Here is an 11,700-nt window from a genome sequence, read left to right on the forward strand (position 1 = left end):
GCGCAAGCTGAAAACCAGCAGCTCTGGAAGTCCACAGAGAAAAGAGAAAAGAGAAGGGAGAAAAGCTCAGCCTGCCCGGGGAGGGAGGTGGGAAGTGGAGCAAGAAACATTCTGTTCTTTGGAGCATTTACAAAATAAAACTGCAATGATAGCTTCAACTCCAGCATCTCCCAGTTCCCAAGTATGTGACTTCAGATCCATAAATGCTCATCTACTGCCAGCAATGGGCATGTGCTTACTTTTCACAGATTGTATATGAGTTACACATTCAGATATTAGACAATTTCAGAAAATCTGCATAGAAAGAAACAGATTATCATAGCTTTTTCAGTCCTCAGCAGTGGAAATATACAATATTTTATATAATCATTCCATAACTATATGATTTTAACATCTTCAGATGGGTGAAGGTAAAAGATGGGCGCTGTACGGCTTCTGAACATGCCTGCACATTGGCTGAAGTTTAGATAAGAACAGCTTCATGTTTGACAGTTCTTATGCAAACCTGTGAGTTTCTTACCACTCCAAGTCAAATGTAACAGTCCAAAGTCTCTCAACACCTGTGTTTCAGAGAGTGAAGTTGTGAGGCTTTCCTCAGGAAGGCTTAGCCAGTGGGAGCAGCCCTTCTGAAGGAAGGCAGAGGTACTGCAAGTGTCTGCCTGAAGAAAGCAGCTCTTCCTGCTGCTGAGTATTGTTCCGTGGCTTCCCTGTGCCCCATCTCCCCTACAAACCCAAAATCACTCTGACTGGGACCCAGCAGATTTGTAACCAGGTTTGCAGGTGCCTTGGTAGCATGCAGTAGTGCTGCAGGACCCTGCACAGAGCTGAACTGTGCACCTGGGGGGCACCTGTGTGGGAAAAAAAATGCTGTGGGATCAGAAGTTTGGGGATGAAGAAGAGCTCCAGACAAGCTCTCACCAGAAAGAAATTGTGTTTCTGCAAAGCATTTTTTTATAGGAGTGGTTTTACTCGGGGGTTTGTATGAGCAGAGGAATTGCTGCGCTGAGGGCAGTGAGCTGCTGTGCTGTGCTCTGGGGTGCCTGGCCATGTCTGAAGCAGGGCAACAGAGCCCTGAGCTCACAGTGAGCACAGACACCAGCGACTCTCCCCCTGTGCTGGCAGCCAGGACACCACAGCTCTGCCCCCAGCTCTGTGCTGGCACACCACAGCCCCTGGCCCGGCGAGTCAGGCACTGCGCTGGGCCCTGTCCTGTCACAAGCATGCCTTACTGAACACAAGTGCTTTTACTTCCTTGGGGGTTCTAAGTGTGGTCTGGTCCCGTACAGGTCTCCTTGGAGGAGCTCTCTCAGCCAGCCTAAAGGCATCCCATTTCCCCTTAATCTCCTTCACCTGCAGCTCAGCGTGAGGACCACCAATGGTGCCCTGGAAAAGCCTGGAAAGCTCCCTGAGGACAGCCAGGCAGCTGCAGGGGCCCGAGCTCCTGCAGTACCAATCTCCTTTTGTGAATTCAGCAGTGTGATCCTGAGTCACTACACATTCCTCTCTTTTAATTTTAGAAGTAGTTAACTCCTCTCCGTTTTATTACCTCGATGTATTCCTCCTCTCATACCCACAGGATTTGAGTTACTGGATTTCCCATCAGCTGGCACAAAACTCTTTTGCTCTTCCCTAATATGTGACCACAGACCCAGCTTCCTGGCTCTTTTTTTACCTTTCCTTGAACTTCTCCCATTTCTTTGGTGACTCTTTTCCTAGGAAGCAAGGTGGACAGAGTGCAGCTTTGCTGGTGTGTCTGCACATGCAGAACAGGCACAAACTTGCCTTCTGCCAGCAACCCAGCATCTCTGGGCAAGGGGGAGCAGATGGAGACACTGTAGGGACCAAACATTTCTAGAGAAAAATTAGAAATTAAGAGAAAAACAAGCAAGTCTCTTATCTCATGCCAAAACCAAAATTGTTTTCCTACTACAGAAAAAGAGAGAAAAAGAGAAGCTCAGGATAGCTGGAAAGCAGCACCACAGATGGAGCTGAGGGCCTCTCTTCCCCTGGAACCTGGAAGTTGCACAGAGGCAGATATGGTATGTCTGCAACTTGCTGCTACCACCAGGATTCCAGAAAACACTGCCACACAGCAGAGTAATTACCTATAAATAACTTCATAACCTTGAATTAGGCACATTCTTGTGGGTAGTGAACAAGTGTATTGTGCATAATTTGTTTTGTAAATAATAATAATAATAATAATAATAATAATAATAATGTTGTTACTAGTATCCCTTCCTTTTCTGTTATCTTAATTTTTTATCACCTCAGCCCATGAATTTTACTTTTTTTCCTCACCCCTATCCCACTGGAGGGGCTGTGGGGGAGAATGTGTGAGTGGCCATATGGCATTTAGCTTCCTGCCAAGTTGAACCATGGCATCAGGAAGATGAACTTTGAGACTGAAAGCAATGGGTGTTCATGGTCAGATCATGAAGTAAAAGTGTAGTTGTGATTGTGTCAGCGTTCACCTCTATAGAAAACTTTATGTGTACCTGCTGCCTGGTAAAAGGAAACCATTAGACAATGTGGTATCAGCCTTGTCTCCAGTTACCACATTTAGGCTGAAGAAAACCCCCATAAACTTCTTGGCATTTATTGGTTTTGGAATGTAAATGGACCATTAACCTTGTGCACATTGTGCTGCACTAACAATAATATTTGAGTAACTCACAGGGCTGCTGTTAAGTAACAGCTGTAGTCTGCTTTGAGTTTACTGAAGGGAAGGTGCTATTCTTGCATATTATTACAAAAAGATATTTGGGGTATCAAAACAGCACCATTTTTTGGTGCTGAGTGCATGGGGATGGAATGGCAGAGGGGCCTGAATTGGGAAGGGAAAGATTCCAGAGGTTTTGGGTTTACCATGCTCCTCATGAAAACCTTGATTTTTAGGAGGCGTTTCTCATGTGGTTAGTCAGCAAAGAGGGTCTCTGAGTAAATGAAACATAAGGACAGTAGCATCATCATAATCGTTGTTCTGGATGATAGTAAAGGATAGCTTAAGGGAAAAAAATATAAGAAATATTGTACCAGCAGTTAATTTGCACTATTTCCAACAGTTCAGCTAAGCCTAGAGAAAATAAATATATGGGTTTAAAGATGGTTGCTATAGAAACCAGAGGAGATTTTATACTTGCTTATGAGAGTAAAGAAGGTTCTGATTGATAAGACAATCACATTCAAATAGTCACTATGGAAACCCAAGGTGACCTGGAGGAAACGTGATTCCTTTCCTTTTGTTCCTGTGGGCAGATGAAGACAGCCTGGCTGGGGGAAGCTCTGGGCTGAGTGATAAAGAGCACCACAGCAAGGCAGCACCGAGCTCACCGTGGTGCTAGAGGTGCTCAGTGCTTCATATTGCAAAGCTCTGTGAGCACTGACCTCTGTATCTGTGAAATAAATTTATTTACTTATCTGTTAACAGTGGAATTTTTTTCTCTCATTGAAATCATAAGAAGTCTCCAATTGATTTCTTTGTGGACAAAGCAGATTTGAGAGACCTTTCCATGCCTCCAGTGCATCAAATTAAAGAAGGCCATTTTCACACCTATGGAGCTCAGTGCCCAGCAGCTGCCTCTGCTTTGCTGAAGTGGGGCCACAGAGTTGCTGAGCTCTTTTTGCCTTTGCTAACAATGCCTTCTCCCAGAAGTAGGACAGAAAAAAACCTGATTATGCAAGCCTTTTTCTTGTAGATCGGTTATTCAAGGGCCAAGGTGGGACATAAACCAAAAATTGAGCAGTAGCTTTATAGCAGCTCAGTAAACACTTGTCATTTGCTTTCAATATGCATTTTTTCAGACAGTGATAGAATTACAGGGCAGGTGCTCAGCACTCCTGGAAAACTAAAGTTTTCCCAAAAGTTTGTTTTTGTTAATGCTATGGATATCAGTTCCAGGTATTTGAAATACACCAGTTCCTCAGTAAGGATTCACAATGAGCCAGACCCTGCCTGGTTCCTCTGCCCAAGCCTCACCACATTCTTCTCCTGTATTATTTAGAAAATCCTTGATTCACACTACCCACATTTGATCAAATCATAAAGATATTAATCGTGAGAGATTTTTATCTTTTATCTTCATTATTGGCAGTGAGGTAAAAAGAACTAGCTGTCAGCCTCAGGAAAACATCAATATTTCTGTAATTTCACTAAGTTTCCAGTGCAAACATGCAGATAGGGAGGAAAAAAGTCATTTGTAGAAAACCTGAGGACTGAAAGAGTAAAGCACTGAGCAGCACAGCTTCCCTGAATCTCTCACTCTCCTGGGTTAGCTGCCAAATCTGGTAAAATTGGTAAGGAAATTCATCCAGCCCAGCTGCCAGGTTGCTGAGTTTTCTAATAAGCTTTTATGGGTTTGGAAATTGCCCTCTGATGTAGAAAGCCTAGCTGTGTTTGTACATCCGGTAATCCATAATGAAAAAGAAAATAAAAAGAGAATACCTCTTCAGCTTCCATCATCAAATGAAAAGTGTAAACCTAAGGCTGCTCCTAGAAATGCAGATAGCACTGACAGACACTGTTCTGGGGCTGGATGCAGGGAGAAATTCTTGGACATGCATTATCTTGAAAGAAATTCCTACTGGTTCTAAAGACAAGTAAATTTGTTACCTATTACTAAAGCTGCTGACTAGTGGCTGGAAATAGAAATTACTGCTTTAATGTAGATATAATTATTCAGCTACAAGGAAGAGGATGAGATTAATATTAAATAAAAGATGCTCACAGAAAGACGCAGTCTGCCAGGTAAGTTCCTGTATTGATTTGTGTTCACAGAAAGGAAATACATAGGTAAACAAAATGTACAAGTTAAGCTCTTTGCACAGAAGAAATGAGTGTGAATGTGCAATTGAGCCTTTTATCCTCAGCACTGCTGCTCACACTCTCCATCACCACATGACAGAGCACCTCTGGTTCTGGGGTTTTTTGGTAACTCAATCTCTATGGACCTTTGAGCAGATATAAGTCACACTGGGAGAGAGAGCAGCTATGACTGTTCAGGGTTATTCAGGGTGTAAAAGTCTCCCAAAGCACACATGGGAACACGACTTTCTACACCCATCAGTGAGGATAGATAGTGCTTCTTTACCAGTGCTGGGGATGGGTTGGGAAGATGCCTTTCTGGGAGCTTATTACCCTTTTTCTCTGGGCTGAAGAGGTCTCAGAGCACCCTTCCCGGAAGTACATGACGCTCAGTATTCCCTGCAAATCATCCCAACTTGAACTGGCTCCCCTGGGCTCCAGCTACTCCATACCAGAGGCATAACCTGTCCCTTATAGCCTGCTTCTGTAAGCTCCACTTTAAAACCCATCCGAGGAGATAGTTTGACTTGCTCCCTTCTTCTCTCTTTCCAATTATAAAGAGAAAAACCTCACAACAACAACACAAGCTGCACCAATTATTGTGATAGCAGCAAAGCATCATTTTGAGAAAACAGTTTGTGGAAACATCCAAAATTGTAAGGAGTTGAAATTCTAAAGCTCTCAACATTGTGGGATGTGTTTTGCTTTCAGAACCCAATCCTTCATCTCTCTGAAAAGTGACAAGTAGCTGTGAGCCTTATTGCTGTTCCCTGGTAAATACCATAAACTGACAGATAAAGTAGGGTTTCTCCAAGAAATGTGCAAAGGCAGTAAGCACCATCTGCTGGCTTCAGCTCGAAAGAGAGAAACAGGAGTTTTTCATCCAGTTGCATGTCTCTTCCGCTCTTCTGCCTCTAGTTTTAGGGCAAACTCAAAGAAACTGATCCAACAACATCAAAAAACCTAACCAGGGTTGGCATACCTAACCAGAGCAAGACTGCCCAGGGAACATCAGTAATGCTGCAGACAGATCAAGCTAAGATAGGATAAGGAGAACAAAGTTCAGTTAAGTGAAAATTCACAATAACTTTGTCAGCATTCAAACTGAGGATCATTATAGCCTTTTCACCTGGCTTTGCATTGTATTTTAAACATAAATGCTTACCCCTGCAGAAAATATGAGCCAAATATTGTCACAGCCTTAAAAAAAGAAGCAGCCAGGAAATGTTTTGCAAGAAAATCATGTATGCAGACTCATTTTGCACCCTCAGTCCCTGATCTCAAATAAGGATGTGGGGATTTGGCACAAATAGAGTGGAGCAGTATTTTGCACATGGTTATTTCACATTGTAGATGTTTGTTACCAAAGGACCAATGACTAAGACAGTAAGAGCTGAAGTTTTGCCACTGTTTTGGCAAAACTTCTCAGCAATTTGCAAAAATTGAACCCAGAGCACCAATAAAAGTAAAAATATATGAGGACTGTTGGTTTCCAAATAACCAACAGAGCCTTTTGCATTCAGAGCAAGACAGAAGATGCCACTTCTGATTATTTCACAGGAGAGCCAAGTCCTACAGTGCTGGGGCCCAAGACCCTGGCACATCCCTGGCAGTGAGCATGCAGAGTCCCTGGGCTGGACCTGCGTGGCAGTGGTGCCCCTCTGGTGTGAGGTGCCTTGTCCCCCTGCCATGAGGGGTGCACGTGCCAGCCAGGCAGCAGCTCGGGAGAGATGAAAGGCATCTGTGTGTATCAGAGGGGTGTTCCCCACTCCATCTCTCCCCAGGGATTTGTGCTGGGAAGCACTGATGAAGGAAGTCTTGCTCAGGTGCACCAGACCAGGCTTTCTTCCACCTTGCTCAGCCTGAGCGCTGCACACCCGGCTTGTTCTGCCAGGCAGAGGAAACAGGAGAAAGACACCCATTTGTTGGCTCTATTAAAGGGATAATTCTTCCTTAGAAGATGCTTCAATTAACATTTAAATCTGTCTCCTCAGACCACATCTGCAATACGAAAACATTGAGTTTCAGTTGTTTTAATTCTACTCTAGCTTTTGACTACAAGATGAAACATGGTGAGTAATCCCATCCTGACTCAGTTTGTCCTGACAGACAGCCATGGAAAGTGGTGGCAGTGGCTGTCCTGTGCTTGCACAGCAGGAAAATTTAGGAGATGACTTAGCTCTCTGCATTGCTGTGGTCAATTCAGTGATCTCTGCGACATTGCTGCTCTCTGGTTTGATTAAAATGAATCTCTCAAAGTTCCTTGTGTCTACAACCTCTGACTTGTTGAGGACAATATGAGTGACAGGTGTTTGAGGTTTCTCTTAGCACAACACCCTCGAGCCTCTCACTTTAGTCTTTAATCCCCAAATTAGAGAGGTTAATGGTGAATGTTGAATATATTCATGTGACCAAAGTCTTTTGAGAATGCCTTACTGAAATCATGAGCCATTTAGTTCAGAGTTAATCCCAGCACTCAGTACATCTAATGCATCATTAAATACAGCTATTAATATTAATTAAGTGCTTAATATTAAGCACTATTTGTCAGCAAAATCCAGCTTCATTAAAGTCTCTGCTAAAGCATCTTCATTACTCCCTGACTGTAGCTCCACCACAATGTGTTCATGCATTGCAAGGTTTATTGCTTTATCATCCCTCTAACCCAATCTTTTGTTTGGCAAAGGTCCTACCCTTACACTTGTTTACAAACAAATAACACTAAGCTTCCCAGGAGCTTAATTGCTTCTCTTTGCAATACTACATCTTAATATGGGTGGTTATTTGTAGGTACTTATTATGTCTCCTCATAGCACCTGGTAATAAACTGTGAAACACCATGTGCAAAATTAGCTGGAACATGGCTTGTTAATTATAAAAGGTGTCATAAAGTACATGTTTCATTTAACAAAATGATTAGTTATAAATATTTTATTACAACAGCAGGCTGTTTGGTATACCACACAGTAGTTAACAGGAACGTTTTCTTGTATTGGGTCCAACCCTGCTTTTTGTCATTTAAAAGGAAACCCACTTACCCAGTGCTCTCCTCAGGCAAATGGCCTCCAACTCCTGCTGCACAAGGCAAAATGCCTTTCTTTCGGAGAGGTAACACATTTTCCTCCATCCCCAGTGTAAAGGAGAGAATGGCTAGGCATGGGGAAAACTGGTATTGTCAATCAGTGTCACCACCCATTTCTACTGAACATGTCTTGGTGCCAAATATTTTGGGGGCAGGCCCTCAAAAGGCATTAGCTGCATTTCACATGCACTCACATCAAGGGCAGGATGTACCCATACGCTACCATTTATGTCTGGCTTCAAGGTCAATAAACACCCAAGCACATAATGTGGGTAGAGTGATAAAATTAAGACTGTAATGAAGAGAGACAAAGTGACCTATTTAACGATACAGCTTCGTACATCCAGCAGCATGTTGTGGAGGAACATCACATAAGACTTGAACTGATATCAAGGCCAGAGGGATCCAGCAGTGCAAGCACGAACCACTTGCTCTATTCCCAGAAGGAATTTGTTGTACTGTGAAACAGTGAGATTCAACACCCACTTTGGCTTCTCCTTGACAGTCTTCTAAAAAAGCACAGGAGGAGTTGCCACCCCCACGCTCCATGAGCAGACACGGTGCTGCTGCCACGTCAGGTCTCTGTGTGTGGCTGTCCTCTCATGCCACCCAGGGGACACCCCAGACACCTTCCAGAGAGGGAAGGCAAACAGTATGTGACCCTCACCAGGCTGAGTGCAGCATAGCAGCATCCTACTGAGTACAATGGAGAATGAAGAGACACCAAACCCACCTGGGATCAGCATCCTGCTCAGCAATTATGGCAGAGACAAATCAGTTATTCTACAACCCTTCCACAAGCCCCCTTTTCTGACAGTGGGGCTGAGCCTTGCCTCAGGTCTTCACAACACATAGCTGCATTTGGGAGTGTCGTGGTAAGGCTCCTGTGGTTTTTAGAAGAGTGTCCAGCAAGTGATTATTGCTGCACAGGGAAAGGAGCAGAGACAGTGATATGGCTCCTGCCTTTGGGCCAGTTTGAGCAGGATCAAGAAATTAGGATAATTTTTCACATATATTGCTCAATTTGTATAAAACACAAACAAACTCTCGCCTAAAATAGAATGAAAAATTGAGTATTACAGGAGAATTTTAATGTGAAATTTGAATCTCAAGTAATATGTCCTCTCTTTAATATACTGCAAACCTTTACTAAAATCTTATTTATGAACTTCTGAGTCTGCAATTCTTATTTCTGTTTTTGCTTGAAAGATTTGTCCTCCAAGTGAGAAAAAACAAATTACAAGACCCCAAAGCTGTCACACATGCACAAACACACACACTGAATTTTTCCTGTTGCAATGCAGACTTTTCCAAGAAAAGTTTTTCAACTTGCCTACAACTCCGAAAAGTGTGTATGATACAACTTTGAGACACACATTATGTGAAGAGTAATTTAATTAAAATGCTTTATTTTCACAGCAGATTTTTACTCAGCTGGAAATAACATGGTTTCACAGACTTTGTCTTCATGTTGATTTCTGGACAAGCATCAGAATTTTAGGAATGCTTTTTTTTTTTCCCCCAAATATGGATCAGATTAGAGTTCATTTTACATTAAAATGTCATATCTCTCATGACAAAGCAAATATGAATGTAGCCCAATTTTCTTTAATCCTATTTGCAGAGTTATCCTGTAGTTTTTACTTAAGGCAAACACCTCACCCTCCCACATACTATAACCATTAACAAGTAGCCACTCTGGACACAGAGAGAAAATGTAAGTTTAAAATATAGCTTTTCCATATTTTTAAATTGCTAATATTCTGGGTTTCAGAGTATTTTGGGAAATTCAGTGTCTACCACACTGTATGGCACTTGAAGGATCTCCTGTCCTCTGGATTAGGTCCACAGAACAGAGCTATGCTTTAGCAAAAAGCAGTTCTGTTTTCAGGCTTTTAAAAATTGTGCTTCATGGACAGTGCTATGTGGACTCGTGCACTTCTTTATTATCCAATTGAACTTCTCCACAGGCTTTGACCTATAGTCTTTTTTTTCCAGCTCCTGGGAGTGGAAGACACATTTCTGAGAAAAGTTATTTTGGGTTTGCTTAAGGATCATTCATAACTGAGCGTAGTAATATGAGCTTGCACTTCTGAACAATTCCCTCTAGAAGTACAATCATTTTATTAAATCCATCATGAATTCACTATTCCAGTAGTTGATAAATTCCAGCTTTGTATTATCTTAGGATCTTGGGAAGGATCCTCTCACCTGACTCCAGCAGATCATGGCAACTGGGTCTAATTCCCTTCTGCTTTTAGCCTGAGTATATTATTAAATAAAATGAAAACACCTTTAGCTACGTTTTAGACATCTGGATACAGTGGTATAATTATTGTTTAATTACGAAGGAAAACAAAAGCCAGGAAAAAGCCCAAGGATTTTTTCTGCACTACAGAAAAAATATTGGTAGTTTCAGGCTCCTTAGAAATGCATTGCTGAGAAAAGCATAGTTTGCAGCTTGTGGAAAGTCTGTGTAAGTGCGGTAAAGTGCTTTAAAGGTGTCATGGATCAGGTTAGGTTATGGATCTTGTGTGCACAAGAGTGGGACAATTTTTTCTGGAGACCCAGAAAAGCTCCTCCTGGGACTTGTGAGGCGAAGAACAGCTTTTGAGCAGTGGTTGGCAGGATAGACATGTCCCCAAGCACCTGGAAGTGCAGAGCAGTGCTCCCACTGCAGCGCTCACACCTCTTTGAGATGTGCAAATGTCCTTGCCAGGATTCTCTAACCTGAAAGTGGCCACATTTTTACTCTCTTCTGCCACCTCTGAAGCTTGCTTTCTGATTTGGGCTGATTTTCTTCCTTCTTGTATATCTTGTCTGCCTTCTGACTCTTCCTCCGCCCTGGCTCCTTGGGCTTGCTCCTTTCCCTCATCTCTCTGTTCTACTTTTTCCCCTTTCAGGTCCTCATTTCCACTCTTTCCTCCTTCCTGAGGCTCAGCCTGTTGCAGAGTCCAGTCCACAGAGCAATTTTCATGGAAAAAGTGGAGAAACTGGGTGTGCACTGCATCCTTTTCCCCCAGTCCTCTGCCCAGGCTGTGTCACCTCCTCAGGCAGCCCTTGTCTCCTCCTGTCTTTGCTGTCTCTCATGGCCATCAGGACAGACTGAGCCATGACTCCATGTGCCAGTTTTGAGAGGTATGATCATGTCAGGTCATCCAGAAACCAGGGCTGTCTATTATTTAAAGGGTCACAGCACTATCCCCAGGACTCCACAGCAAGCAATTTGCCAAACTAAAACCTTGCTCTTTTAATTTTTGCCAGAATTCCCATGCTGGATCAGCATCCCGAGCTGGGGCATAGCTGGGAGCACAGGCAGAGGCTGCAATCACCCCTGCTCCCCCCATCCCCAGCCATGTAGGAATCTCCCAGCACAGCTCCAGCTTTTCATCTCCAAACAGTAGCAGGGAAAGGGATGTATTTAACTACCTAATTACAAACAGTTTGGAAGGTGAGAAAAAGAATAGCACTGCCTCTTTTACAGTATTGCAGCCTGCTTTGTGTAGGCTGCCCAACCTACACCTGCCTTTCTAGGCAAGTGCCAGGCTTCCTCCTCCAACAGAAGGGAACTTTTCCTTTTGACAGCTGTTGTCTCCTTCCCTCCTTGGCACACTCTGGGCATTTGTTCTCATGGTCTAATAGAGTACTTTGTTTTGCCGGCAAACAAACATGAAATACAGAATTCAGCCTCTGAAATTCTTCAAGAGTAATTTTTTTTGTCCAAAGTTGCAAAGTAACAGAAGAAAGCAAGTGTTGAAGACAAAAGTCACCCATGGTGCTGTTAGTCACGCTCACAGTGACTCTGTGCAGTACA

Source organism: Cyanistes caeruleus, chromosome 3 (assembly GCF_971803275.1).
Source record: "Cyanistes caeruleus chromosome 3, bCyaCae1.hap1.1, whole genome shotgun sequence".
NCBI lineage: Eukaryota > Metazoa > Chordata > Aves > Passeriformes > Paridae > Cyanistes > Cyanistes caeruleus.